Raw genomic sequence first — 12863 nt, 5'->3', positions numbered from 1 at the left:
CCGTCTAGTCAAATCTTTACCCGCACATATCTTCTTTTTAGCTTCCAGTTTTTACCAATTTTCTCCTATATTATTTTTCCACTGTCTTTCGTTAAAAAATATTAACCCTTTGTACTCGAAGATAATTTGACTGTTTGTAAACAGCAGCTTTAAAACTTAGTTAAAAAGTTAAATGAATTTTCCTGAAGTTATTCCTTTACTAACAATTTTCGCTATTGTTTGTTTCATTATGTTTATACATCACACGTGTCATATTATAAAATCAGTTAAAAAATGCTTATTTCAAATTATTGTATTAAATAAAGTGGTGACTGAGAGTCGTCTCTCTAGAGTTAAAGTTCGAGTATTTCATATTTAGATAGTTTCGATTCGTAATCTTTTAAAGATGATTAATTCTCGGCTCGATTCTCGATACATCTTTCAGCGTTTCACGCTTGCTCTTAAGAGCTTCAATTTCTTTCTGGCTTTTTCAAGGGATCCCCGGAATAAATAATTTATTACCGTAGTGGTCGGCACGGGAAACGAGTGCATAACTTATGGGGGATGAAGATCCAGCCCAGGTACTCCCCGGTATTTTTCGATCCGCCCTTCTGCAGTTTTTCATCGTGCCACCGGAATATATATTCGTACCACGAAGAAGAAGAAAAAAAGGAAAATACTTTGCTCGTCTAGAGCGGATCGAAGAAGATTTTCGAGAGGATCTTAACGAGCTCCGAATGGAAGTCCTTCGTCTCCGTTTTCGAGTGGATCCTCTGTCCCCGTTGATCGTAACGAGCGACTGGAATTTTGGGTTATCACCAACCTCTTTTTTCCGTCGTTCGAAAAAGGGACGGTAAACTGTCGAGTAGAATGCTTTCGAATGCGCCACCCCTCGATGAAAATAATTGCTCCGTTTGATCGAGCGAAGGGTGCAAACGATCGCGGAGCTTTTCCTTCGAAGCTAATGACAGAACCTTGTCAAAGAATTATAAACTTTCTGCGCAGAAATCTTCTTGATATTCTCAAGAATTACCGTCGAGTTTTCCTTCGAGAAGTTCGTTGCATTTCCGTTCTGCTACTATATCGAAATACGGGAACTAAAACCGTGGAAAGTAGATTCAAAGCATTGAGTAGCGAAGAATTCGAGAAATTGAAGCACTGAATCTTGTCAAATGTTTTTCCTGATGGTTTGTATGATTTATGAACTATTTCGACGAACGCGAAAGGAGATCGAACGCGTTAGAAAGAAGTTTTCGTTTCTTTCGCCATCTGATGACGGTGCATTTTGTTTTAAATCCTCCTGCGGTCTCGTTCCTCGCTCTCGCACGCGTTGCCGGTCTTTTTTTCGCCTTTATTACAACCACGACATCGTAGTTTTCCTCGGAGTCTGCATACGAAAGAAAAGAAACGCAAGGGGGTTGATGAATCGCTGGAACAACACGCCGGATTAATAACGTCCTGCGAATAATTGAAATAATGCCGCGCTTTCTTTCCCCGCGCGTTAGTTGCATCCGTCGTGTTAATTTTCTGCTCTTCTAATTCGCTTATAAATTTATACAGTAGCGACCACTTGACACGAAACTTTTGTGGCGATGAAAACACTAACAGAAAGAAACTCGGCTGGAAAATTGAATTAACAAAATATTCAACTATTCTATAAACAGACTTGGTTTACAATTCTCATGGTTTGTTAGAAAGGTCTTGAAAGATTCATAAGGGACGCGACAGGTGGATAATGATCCGAATTGATCTACGTAATAAGTTTCTGTAACGTTATCGAAGATGGTATCAAGCTATCATGTCGGGTAGTTGGCCGGCAGTTTCTTAATTCGTTAGGAAGTTTCGCCAGCGTATTAACGGCACTGGATTCGATTACAGGACGCCTCTAGGATGCACGTCGAGCTATGAGCGTGATTTAATTTAATCAGCACGACCGCTGGAAGAGGCGTTTGCAACGGACGACTTGGCGAGACCGAAGACGTCTCGGGAGTCCTTTCGAAGGGGACTAAGGGGGATGAAACGCGAATTACGGGGTTAATAATTGATGGTAGGGTACTTGGAATCTCGTTATACCCGACGTAATTGGCAGTGGCGAGCTCGTTACGATATCGTACACCGCACGCGATTTTTTCCCCAGAAATCAAAACTGCGAAGCTTTTTTTGCCCGTTTGTTTTCGAAAACGTAGTCCGATCAAACGGATGATCGAAAATGGCCGACGGTCCAGCGAGAATTCGCAATTACGTTTCTCTAATTCCTCCGGACGCGGCGACACACAGCGGACACGGACGTTCTGCTTTTATCGCACGAGCGGCCTCGCTTATTTATCGATAGCTCGTAAAAGAGCGGCCAGCAAACTGCTCATAAACGAGCCTCCAATAAAACTGGCGAGCACTCGCTAAACCCGTTCCCTTTCTACCCTAGTATCCCTCGAAGCGGATCGTTAGCCGGAAATTTCGAGGCTCCTGCACTCGTAAATTTCCCCCATGAATTTTTACGACGCGTTGGATACGCGTCACGCTCGATCAGCGATCCGTGTGAACGGATACTCCGCTCTTTTTCTTTTTAATTAACGCCCGTCGTTGTCGTTCGACCGCGCTATTGCGTCCGGACTGACGCGCTGACCGTTTCGCAACATCGAAACCATAAGAAACTCGAGAACTTTTGCACTAAAGACAATATGGACAGGTCAACGGCAATCCGATATTATAAATCTATCTTCCTGTTTACCGGTCCGACCGCAGTGAAGTCAGCAACCGGCGCAACAATTAAATACACTGCTAGCATCGAATGCTAATTGAAATTTGTACGTTGTTATCGGTTTGTCGCGCGGTTGGTCGTTAACCAAGAGAGAGAACGACGATCGTCCACAGGAATCGAACAGTCGCCCGATGTTACCTATAAATTCATTGCACCGCATTATTTTATTACGTTGGCATAATACGCGGGGAGATTGGAATCGAGAGATTGATGGTGTCCTGTATTGCTGTCAAACGTGATGTCTACTCTGTAAGCCAGTCACTCCAGGCTGCTCGTAAATACACATTAACCTGATTTCCGGTGCATCATTTTTCACTTATCGGCTACCCGTGTCGACGTAATTTGGAACCGAGCAAAATTACCTCGTTAATGCGCGTATTTTATGACGTCTGTTAAGGCACCTTTATCGATTCTTATACTTCGTTGTTGAAGTCAGTTTCGTTTCGATACGAAGAAACGTTGACACAGTTTATAGATAACCACCTTTTCCGCCGTGTCAATGATGGATCAGAGAGGTTTCCGACGTTGTTTAGGTAACGCTGTTTGGAGCTCGTAAAATATATTCGTCCATCAAATACACCGTCTCGGAGGCTTAACGGTTTAAGTACGTACACGATGAAAACACAATCTTGACGCCATTAAACTCGATCGAAGCATGTTACGTCTGCCTTCTGATCGATTAACTTTCATCGACATCCGAGTGCTACGAAGATGATTCGACGCGAAAGACCGATCAGTCTGATCTTTCCGAGACGAGTGTACACAAGGAGATTGAAGCGTACTACTAAATCTTTTAAAAGCATGCTCGAACACTTGTTGGTGATAATCACGGAAACCGATACCAGGGCTCAGAAATGCCGAGATTATTAAGTTCTCGAAAGTTTCCAAGAGTCTTAAGAACCGTTGACTTGGAACAATCAAGATTCCCACGGCTGAAAATTTGTTAACTCTTACACTTTCTACCTTTAATGTGTTCCAACTGTTAATTTTGTCAACGTCGATGTAATTCGGCTGGGATTTATCGGTTCGAAATTAAAAGTGCTTTAGGATAACGTGATTCCAATATGGTTAACAGGAATATGTCTATCGGAAGTCTCTTACTATGTCTGACTTTCTCTGACTCCTCAAGGACCTCAAACCTTCCGAAATTTATTGCCTGAGTCATGGTAACTTTGAATAAATAACTACGAAGTAAAGATCGAGGTATTCTTGCGGATTAGATCGGCGGTTGACAAATGGACTTCAATTTATCGCGGACGGTCCAGCGCGGATCCTCTGCGAGCAGCGTCAGCTCGCCGCTGGAAATTCGCCGCAGTGGCGTATCGACTTTTTGCCATTCCGCCCGAGTGAGGCAAGAATAATCCACGTGACCGTGGTGGGGTTCGAGGAGAAACCTTCTTCAAGACTTTTTCCATTTCCGTAAAGTTTCCTACTCTGACTACGATGTCTGAAAATCCGGACGGTCCACGCGGCCAACCCGCTCCGTTCAGCTCGGTTCCGCTCGACCGTAACAAAAAAACGATCGCTCGTTTCGACTCGATGGTTCCTGGGTCGGATTGGGATGGGCTGCCGAGATTAGATTCATTTTAAAGCGGGAGCTTCCACGGCTCGAATTAGCAGACTCGATTCCGAAAGGGAAGTAAATAGCGAAGAGGAAGAGAGGATTCCCTAACTCTTCGTCAGACGATTCGAAACACTTTTTTCCGCCGGGCTTGAATTAAACGAACCGATTAACGCTTTCGCGAAGATCCTGCTGCGATGGATCTCTGTCGACGATATCGATACTGCAAGCTTCAATGTGATTATCGACCTATCGTCTGAAATATTGTTTGATTATTTCTGCCGAATTTTTATGTCGTTATAGACATGTGAAGTAACATATGAACATATAAAATAACATATAAACAGATGAAGTAACATGTGAAGTAACATATGTACATATGAAGTAACATATAAACAGGTGAAGTAACATATGAACATATGAAGATACATATGAACATATGAAGTAACATATGAACATATGAAGAAACATATGAAGTAACATATGAACATATGAAATTACATATGAACATATGAAGTTACATATGAAGTAACATATGAAGGAACATATGAACATATGATGTCACATATGAAGTAACATATGAACATATGAAGTCACATATGAAGTAACATATGAACATATAAAATAACATATAAACAGATGAAGTAACATATGAAGTAACATGTGATTATATGAAGTAACATGTGAACATATGAAGTAACATATAAACAGATGAAGTAACATATGAACATATGAAGTAACATATGAAGTAACATATGAACATATGAAGTTACATATGAAGTAACATATGAAGGAACATATGAAGTTACATATGAAGTAACATATGAACATATGAAGTTACATATGAAGTAACATGTGAACATATGAAGCAACATATAAACAGATGAAGTAACATATGAACATATGAAGTCATGAACAGATGAAGTTACATACGAACATATGAAGTACCATATGAAGCCATATGAAGTTACGAACAGACAAAGTAACAAATGAAGTAAAATTTCCTAATGAAAAAAGATCGAACGAAGAAAGAAGTTAATGTATAATATACGTCGAATGCTTTAGACACGTGAGGAAAGAAATTTCGACAAGAAAAAAGACCCTTTAATCAAAATTGAAACGCAAACAGGGGCTTCCGACGGAACTTTAAGCCGAGTTTGCGTTTCGCGCATCCTTCACGGCTTTACCCGTGCAAACAGGTTACCGATTAGACTCGTGCGAATCCCGAACGCGCACACACACGTATCGCGAAGGTTTTTTTTCGGTCGGAAACTTAAACACGAGGAGAAAGCACGCGGTCGTAGCAAGAGGGCTATACCGGATTTATTTAATTTACCAGCCACGCAAAGCGAGGTGTCCGTCCTGTACAAACAGAAATTCACCTCGAACAATGTAAATCTCCGCTGGCTACGTGTTTGGTCGAGAGTTAAGGCGAAACACGATCCGACGCGTTTTATCCGTCGACGAAGAAGAATCCGCGCGACGAGTGCGTGGAATTGAAAATGCGAAGGGTAGGTCGGCCAACAAAGAGAAAGAGAGTCGAGAAGAAAAGATTCCGAGAGAATCGCGAACAAGAAGGGACAGGAAGGGTTGTAGAAAAATGGTCAGGTGGCATTGAAACTTCCGAGAAGAGTTCGGGGTGTGAATTAGTAGCGATTCGTTGCCGGACCAGCGATTTTTCCTCGGATCGAGCTAAATGGAAGAGCAAGGTATTCAAACGAAAAGAGAAAATTTTAAGCAAAGAGACAAGTTTGAATAAGAGCGAAAAAGGTGTCGCACGAATTCTTCGACAAACGAATTGCCGCAATTACGCGAAGTGGGTATGTACTTTTATTTTGACGCGAAAGCAATCGAATAAAAAAAAAAGGGAAGGAAGAAGTGGTCGAGAGAAGCGCTTTGCATGGAACCGGATGAATTATCAATTGCCCCGGATGCAGCAGCCCGTGACACGAGGTGTCACTCGCAAAATGGACGATCGAGGCACGCAGATGCGACGCGAAATATTTCGAAAAATAATGTTCTGCCGCGTCAGCAATGATATACATTAACAGCACCGTTTTTCCCCAATCCTGTTACAACGCAATCGTCCGGCCATTTCGTCCTCGTTCATCCCCGTTCCCTCGTCCAACACGTACACGCCGTTGCTGGCAATTTTATTCACCGTCTCTCCTCTCCTCCCCTCCTTTCTCTCCACACCGCACAGAGTCCAGTTGTTACCGCCAATTCGCATTATCCAATTTTTCGTGTGTCACGTACCGTGTCCTCGATTCGGTAGGTCACTTTCTCGCTGCAATTACAAGCAGGCCAGTTGCTCTCTTTTTCCCGTCGATGTTTGCAGAACGCGGCGATTTTTTACCGTTTGCGAAGAAAGGTGAAAAGAGACGAGATCATTAAAACTAATGGTTTATCACCAACACTTCAACATTTCCCAAATTCGTTGCGAAAGCTCTGCAGAAATATCTGCCATCGAAAACGTTTCGACAGGGATGTTCCGGGTTTTCGAGTTACACATGGAAAGATAAACCATAGAAGTTTATGATGTAGGAATTTTTTTCTGTATCGTTTGTGTGACTCGTTGATGATTATTCCTTGAAGTGAACGGAATGAATGGAGGTTGCAAGTGTTTGTTGAAAAAGCACATCATTGCTGTCTTCGTTTAATTTTCAGTCAATCATATGTTATCCTTGAACAGTTAAAAACGTGTGATTATCCTTGAAAATTTAATTAAATGTTTAAAATATTGTTCTGTTAATTAATGTCCATTCTACAGCAGTATAAAAATTGCATAAGCAAAGTACGATGGTGAAGTACGTTTTTTGGGAATTACGGTCGAAGCCAATCGTTGGATGGAATTTAGAGAAGGATTAGCTCGGTTCGCAAATGAAAAGTTTGAATCTCGATGGAAGTGTAAATATGAGTGGCGCACGTTTGCTTACACGATTTGCCGGTCCTTGTTCGGCTTCCTTCGGCACGTTGGAAATCGTGTTGTCGTTCGCGGCGGAGCCAGAATGGCAGGAATAGGGGAATTTATTTAGCCGGGTCCGATGCGGCAATTTCAACTCGGACCTTTTGACAATTCAGAAAGTTCGATTAAAGTTTAATTGTTTCGCATGACCGGGAGCGGGCCAGGCTGAAAACGACGTTTTCTCCTCGTATCACTTTCATCCGAGCTGATAAATAGCGCTTTTACGCTCTCCTCACTTCGTTTATCGTAGCCATTTCGTTTAATGTCGCGTAAAATTCTACGTCTGTACGAACTATCTTCGAAATATCCGGCGATATTTTCTTCCATGGGGAATGCTATCTGGCGAACTTACTTCGAATCGTTAAATCTCGTAAATAAACATTTTAATCGTTCGACTTGATGCCGATTCTGTTGCACTCTTATCGGATAACGCTTAACTGAATAAGAAGATATCGCTTCGTTAATGAACGCGTTTCTTCGCTCGTTTAAGAGGGGTAAAAGTTTGGGTCTAAAATCTGCGGAGAAACTAATAAATAATTTAGTTAATGCCCGTATAAAACGGTGCGTGTTAAATTTCCGCTGCAGCAAGTCAACAAATTGAGAACAAATTAATGTTTACATTTCGATGATTCGATCGAGTTAATTAACAACGCGCAAGTGGAATCGAAGGCGTACTATCGTTTTAATTACCTTGTTAAAATTGATCAGGTAACCTGTAACGAGTGCGTGCGATGTACATGAAAATAGAACGTAGGCGCTCGTTTTCGCGTAGGTATACTTCATGGTGGCTGACCTTTAACGGGTTATACTACTGCGAGCGATTCGAGTAGCGTTTCACCGGGAAACGTTCGGTTGAAATAATAAAATAGAAACAATCAGTTTATCGATATTGCGATTGCTTTTACGGTTTATATTTGCCAAACAGGAACACGTTTTAATCAATTTTGTTATACGCTTTGAATTCGTCAAATTCATATGTTCTACGCAGCAGAATTTTTTCTTCCCGTTCCGTAAATATTTTCGTTAATACTTCATCGCGTATTCAAGCGAGTTATTTCTGTAGGAATTGAATCCAGACGCTTTCTACGAAAAGGCTAGGGAGTATGTATAATTTTTAATATCCTTTGACATAGAAAAAATATCTGATAAAAATAGAGAGCAATTTCGTTTTCAGAATTTCTCTTTAAATTTACTAACATTTCAAAGGGAATCACTCGCTTTGAATTCGTTTTCATGTCAGAGTTTGTTGCTTTAATACGTCGTAAACTGAAAGATACTCGGATCAGGGAAAATGTTCCCCTAAATTAAATATAACACACGCGAGGTTTTTGAAGGTTGAATAAACTTGTCTTAATTGCTTCAGTGAAATCCACCGTGGGCTTGTGGAAATAACAATGAACGAAATAGGTGGCTGGCTACGTGTGAAGAAATTTATGACATCAAATTAAACGCGAGTAATAATAACGCGGGAGAACAATGGAAAGGAGGTCAAAAGATCCAACTTCAAAATTGTTATCTACAAATTACAGGCACGGCATTATTTTCGGACTCCGAAAATTAAGAAACGTCTAAGTTAACGTCTTCCAAATTACCAATTTATTTCTACTTCGTCTTCGAAGTTTCGGAGTTAAAATATTTCTGCGAATCGTAAATTCCCAAATTATTTTTAAGCTGGACTCTCTATTTTCTATCTGGAAATGATTAAACTTGATACAAGAAACTAAAAATGCATCATCGAAGTTTCATTGACACCTCGTAAAAATTGCAAAGGAGATAGTTTAGCGAAGTGGAATTTCGAAAACGAGACGTAAGAAGGGGATTGAATATCGGCTTCATAGATAATTAATCAGGAAAGTAGCAGCCTCTCGAGGCTGTGATCGCCGTGGCAACGTGTAAGGCGAATTTGGCCGGAGTTTCAGGAGGTTCTCACGTTCCGAAGGAAAAGACGAAGACGTTAGACACCCTCAGCGAGGAAAATGGAAACTAATTGCTCGAAATTCTGCCGGGTTGCTGGCAGTTCGTGGCACCAGCACACGGGAAGTTCATTACGCGTTTCCAACGTTCGCTTCGTTTTCTCACCGACCCCATCCCTTGGTTCGTCTACGGTCTCTCTTTCTGCCAGATTTAATTCGCCGTCGGTGCTCCCCGCTCGGATTTCGCGTATTGTTCCCCTGGGACTTCCAGGAAGCTAGAACTAGCTGGACGCGAGTATTATTGCGAAAACGGCAGCATAATCTGACTGCCGCGTTGGTTTTTGCTTGATTTAATTGCACTTTGTACCTGGAACCGTGTCCATAGCTAATTTAATTCGTTATTAATCTAGTTTCTGCTTTTCGATTCGCTCGTTTTTCCAGGCAAGAAACGGGGACAAATTTTTAAAAGCAAATTACATTTTTAATAAATGTAGTAAAAGGGAAGTATTGTTGACGCAATTCGGTTTCCGCGAATCTCGTTCGATAACGCTAGGAAAAAAGCGATTTTCTCATCCCCGACACGAGCTTCCTTCACAAATAAATGATCAGCCCGTTCCAGCCGGCAAACGCGCAGGTTCCAGATTCCGTTAAATATTTGATTTGTCCTCGAAGTTTTGGTCAACCTTTCGCGCGCCAAGCGCTTCATTCACCTTGTTAACGAACAGACAGAAAAAGGAAATAACTCCGCAGACTTTTTCATCCTGTACCTTCCTTGGCTATCCTTTTAGGTGTTAATTCAGAATTCATGAGACACACGACGAGAGGATCAGAATTTCGTTTCTCTTTGACTCTCTTTTACCTCTTCTGTTACCTTACTGTATCATTCTATTTGCCTTCTTTTCTTTCTGTACAGCGTTTTTGTCTGTTAGGTGCTCTAGAGAGCCTCAATAAGGATTTCTCGACTATGAATCGTAACAGGATCAGTTAAAAGATAATTGCGAAATTTCGAAAACGTTAAGAAGCTTTAAATTGACGGATTATGAATTATAAATCGGGAACAAACGCTACTTAGTCATCGTTAACGTGTATATACCTTCAGTGTATATTAATCCCTTAAGCCGGTTAATAATGTCAATATGTTCGTCGTTCTGGTATTGTATATTGACTTTGGTCATGATGTATACGGCATAAGCGCTTAAGGGGTTAATAGTCGCACGGGATCGTACATAATACGTGCAGGTATTCAGCAGCGAAAGGGTTATTCTGAAGAACATAATCTCCCAGAAAAGGCATCGCGATACCAATTTACGATGAAGAGCGCAATTCTACCCGATCCATTAATTTCTTTCAGCCCGTCGCTATCGACAAAAATAAAGCCGTTGCTATCGCTTCCCATTACCGTAATCGTAATCGTTATTGTCCACGAATCGTGACCCCCAATCCTATTCGGGATCGAACGATGCGCAGCTGAGCGATATCGGGCGACCACGGAATCCGCGTCAATCGGCGGGCGCAATTATGACAACCGGCTCGGTATTGCGGCCAGAAAAATCGGCTCGATAGCCACTTCTCGTTCGGTCAGATACGGCGAATTTTAGTGGCGCGTGCACGCGCCGATATCGCTCAGCTGCGATCGTTCGCTCGCCAGACAGATTTATCCGGGAATTTCTGCCAGATATCGCGCCATCGAACGTTCCGCCCGGTTATTCTTGCCTTCTGCCGGAGAAATTGTTGCGACCTTTAGTCTCTAAACTTCCATCAATTATTTGTTTGCTATACAAACGGAGATCGATGCTTTAATAGTAAGTTGAAAGTTGAGACGTGTAATCTTGCATTTCTATCAGCGAGTACGAAAATTAATTATGTTCAGTTTGTAGCGCAAGCTGATTTTGGCAACGGGCTATGCTTGTTGCCGATAATATCTAATCTTGTCAGAGGAAGGTAAAATTTTTGTGTCGTATAACATCGAACGGAGCGTGTAAACTACTTTCAACGGGAGCTTCGAACTTGTCCCTCTGTCTTACCGACGAAACCGTCTGAAAGTTCCGCGTCTCTTTCCCACCAGATTCCGGCAACTTTTCCCGCTCCATCGAACGCATCAAAGCATTCGCAACCCCCGTGCGACAAAAAGAGGTCGCGCGCGTAAAGCAACGAACTGACATAGCCAGTCCGTTACAGGACAAATAAAAACAAGTCTTTATCAAGCCTCGTGGATCGTTCAATTTCGGAGAACGTCCGGATGAAATCCGAACGAGCTCGTAAATTACTTTTCCGACGGAGTAATATCGAGCCTTGCTACCGGTTCGATTTTCGTCGAACGTCGAAACGTTCTGCAGAGACGTTTGTGCCAACGGCCGGCTAGCTGCAATAAAGCAGTCGTAACATGGAATAAAAGGAAGAGAGACGCGCGAGGGTGAGCGGAAACACGGCACGAGGACTAATGTCTCGTCGAAGCAAGCTGACCCCCTCCGAGGATCGATCATTCCCGGACTGGTAAATTCGGGGCGCAGTTGCGTTCTATCGTCGCCGGATACGAGCACGCGGACGTGTACAAATAAGTGGCCTCGCAACGTTCCTGACAAATGGCGCCGAATTCGTGTATGGAAACTAAGACGAATTTTACCCTCAAAATTTTCTATATACCTTACAACCCAACTTCTCCACTTTTCATACCCTTCTGCTGACTAAATATAAGACACTTACATACTGTAAATATATTTAATTCTGACAACTACAGACTTAGTCTCTATTTGAAAACAAACTGCTTTCCGACACATTTATTCTTCGCGAAAGCCTCATAATTCTGTCACTTTGTACAGAAGAATTCAAAAGTAGAACTTTGGGATTATAATTTTGAGATCGATGGAATGAAAAATACGTCGATCGTCGACGTCGCTTAAACAGTAACCTAATATTTGTGAGTTTGCGCAGGAAGATAAGCGTAGCAACATAATGAAACTTGGCAAGGTGCGTTCATTGCCTCGTGTACAGCAAGGTGATGCATCTAATTATTAATGCCAAATATTTGCGTGGCAGATAGTGTAATAACAGCCGGAATGACGTTCTCTTAACATGCTAATGGAAATATTCTTGTATCGTGTAAACCTCGTTTCGAGCAGGAATTGAGTAAAAAAACGCCGATAGCCCGAGGCGATAATGTAGCTCCTTTTTCATAATTGTTACGAAATAAGCATCAAATTTACAGCCGGTCTGGAATTAACCAAGAAATTGTTTACGTCGTTCGTCGAGCTTTGATCCTCGAGATCCTGATTATCGTACACCGTGGTAGCGTGCAGGTTAAACTACATAATACTTAACAAGCTCGAACTTCCGGCATGCGGTATGGCAAATTATCTAAACTACGTCTAGCAACCCGATATCGATTTGCCCATGGTCCCTGCAAAATTAGTAATTACCGCCTATCGACGACTAGGAATCGGCAGCTGTTGATATTGAATTAACGGACGTGGATGTTACATTCCTCGTTGCTTTAATCCTTTAATTCTTGTCAAAATTCGGGGAGAGGGATCTCCCTTGAAAATTCTTGAACAATTAGACGCAATCGATCAAGCTGTTTGTTTCGAGGGAAGAATATCGTTGAATTTCAGCGACGAATCAGCCTCGATTCATCAACGTGCCACGACGAAATAAGTCACCGGCTTTGGTCTCGGACCACCTAGCGGCATT

At 42.0% G+C, this 12863-nt stretch overlaps 1 protein-coding gene across 4 annotated transcripts in view; it reads left to right on the top strand.

Annotated features, from left to right (window-relative positions):
- LOC100882037 (disintegrin and metalloproteinase domain-containing protein 10) overlaps nt 1–12863 on the top strand; it is a 120314-nt gene that overhangs the window by 20449 nt on the left and 87002 nt on the right. The window lies entirely within an intron of this gene.

The sequence above is a fragment of the Megachile rotundata genome, chromosome 15, assembly GCF_050947335.1.
Source record: "Megachile rotundata isolate GNS110a chromosome 15, iyMegRotu1, whole genome shotgun sequence".
Taxonomy (NCBI): Eukaryota; Metazoa; Arthropoda; class Insecta; order Hymenoptera; family Megachilidae; genus Megachile; species Megachile rotundata.
The sequence above is the reverse complement of the archived record's forward strand: the minus strand, read 5'-3'. Positions and strand labels throughout refer to the sequence as shown.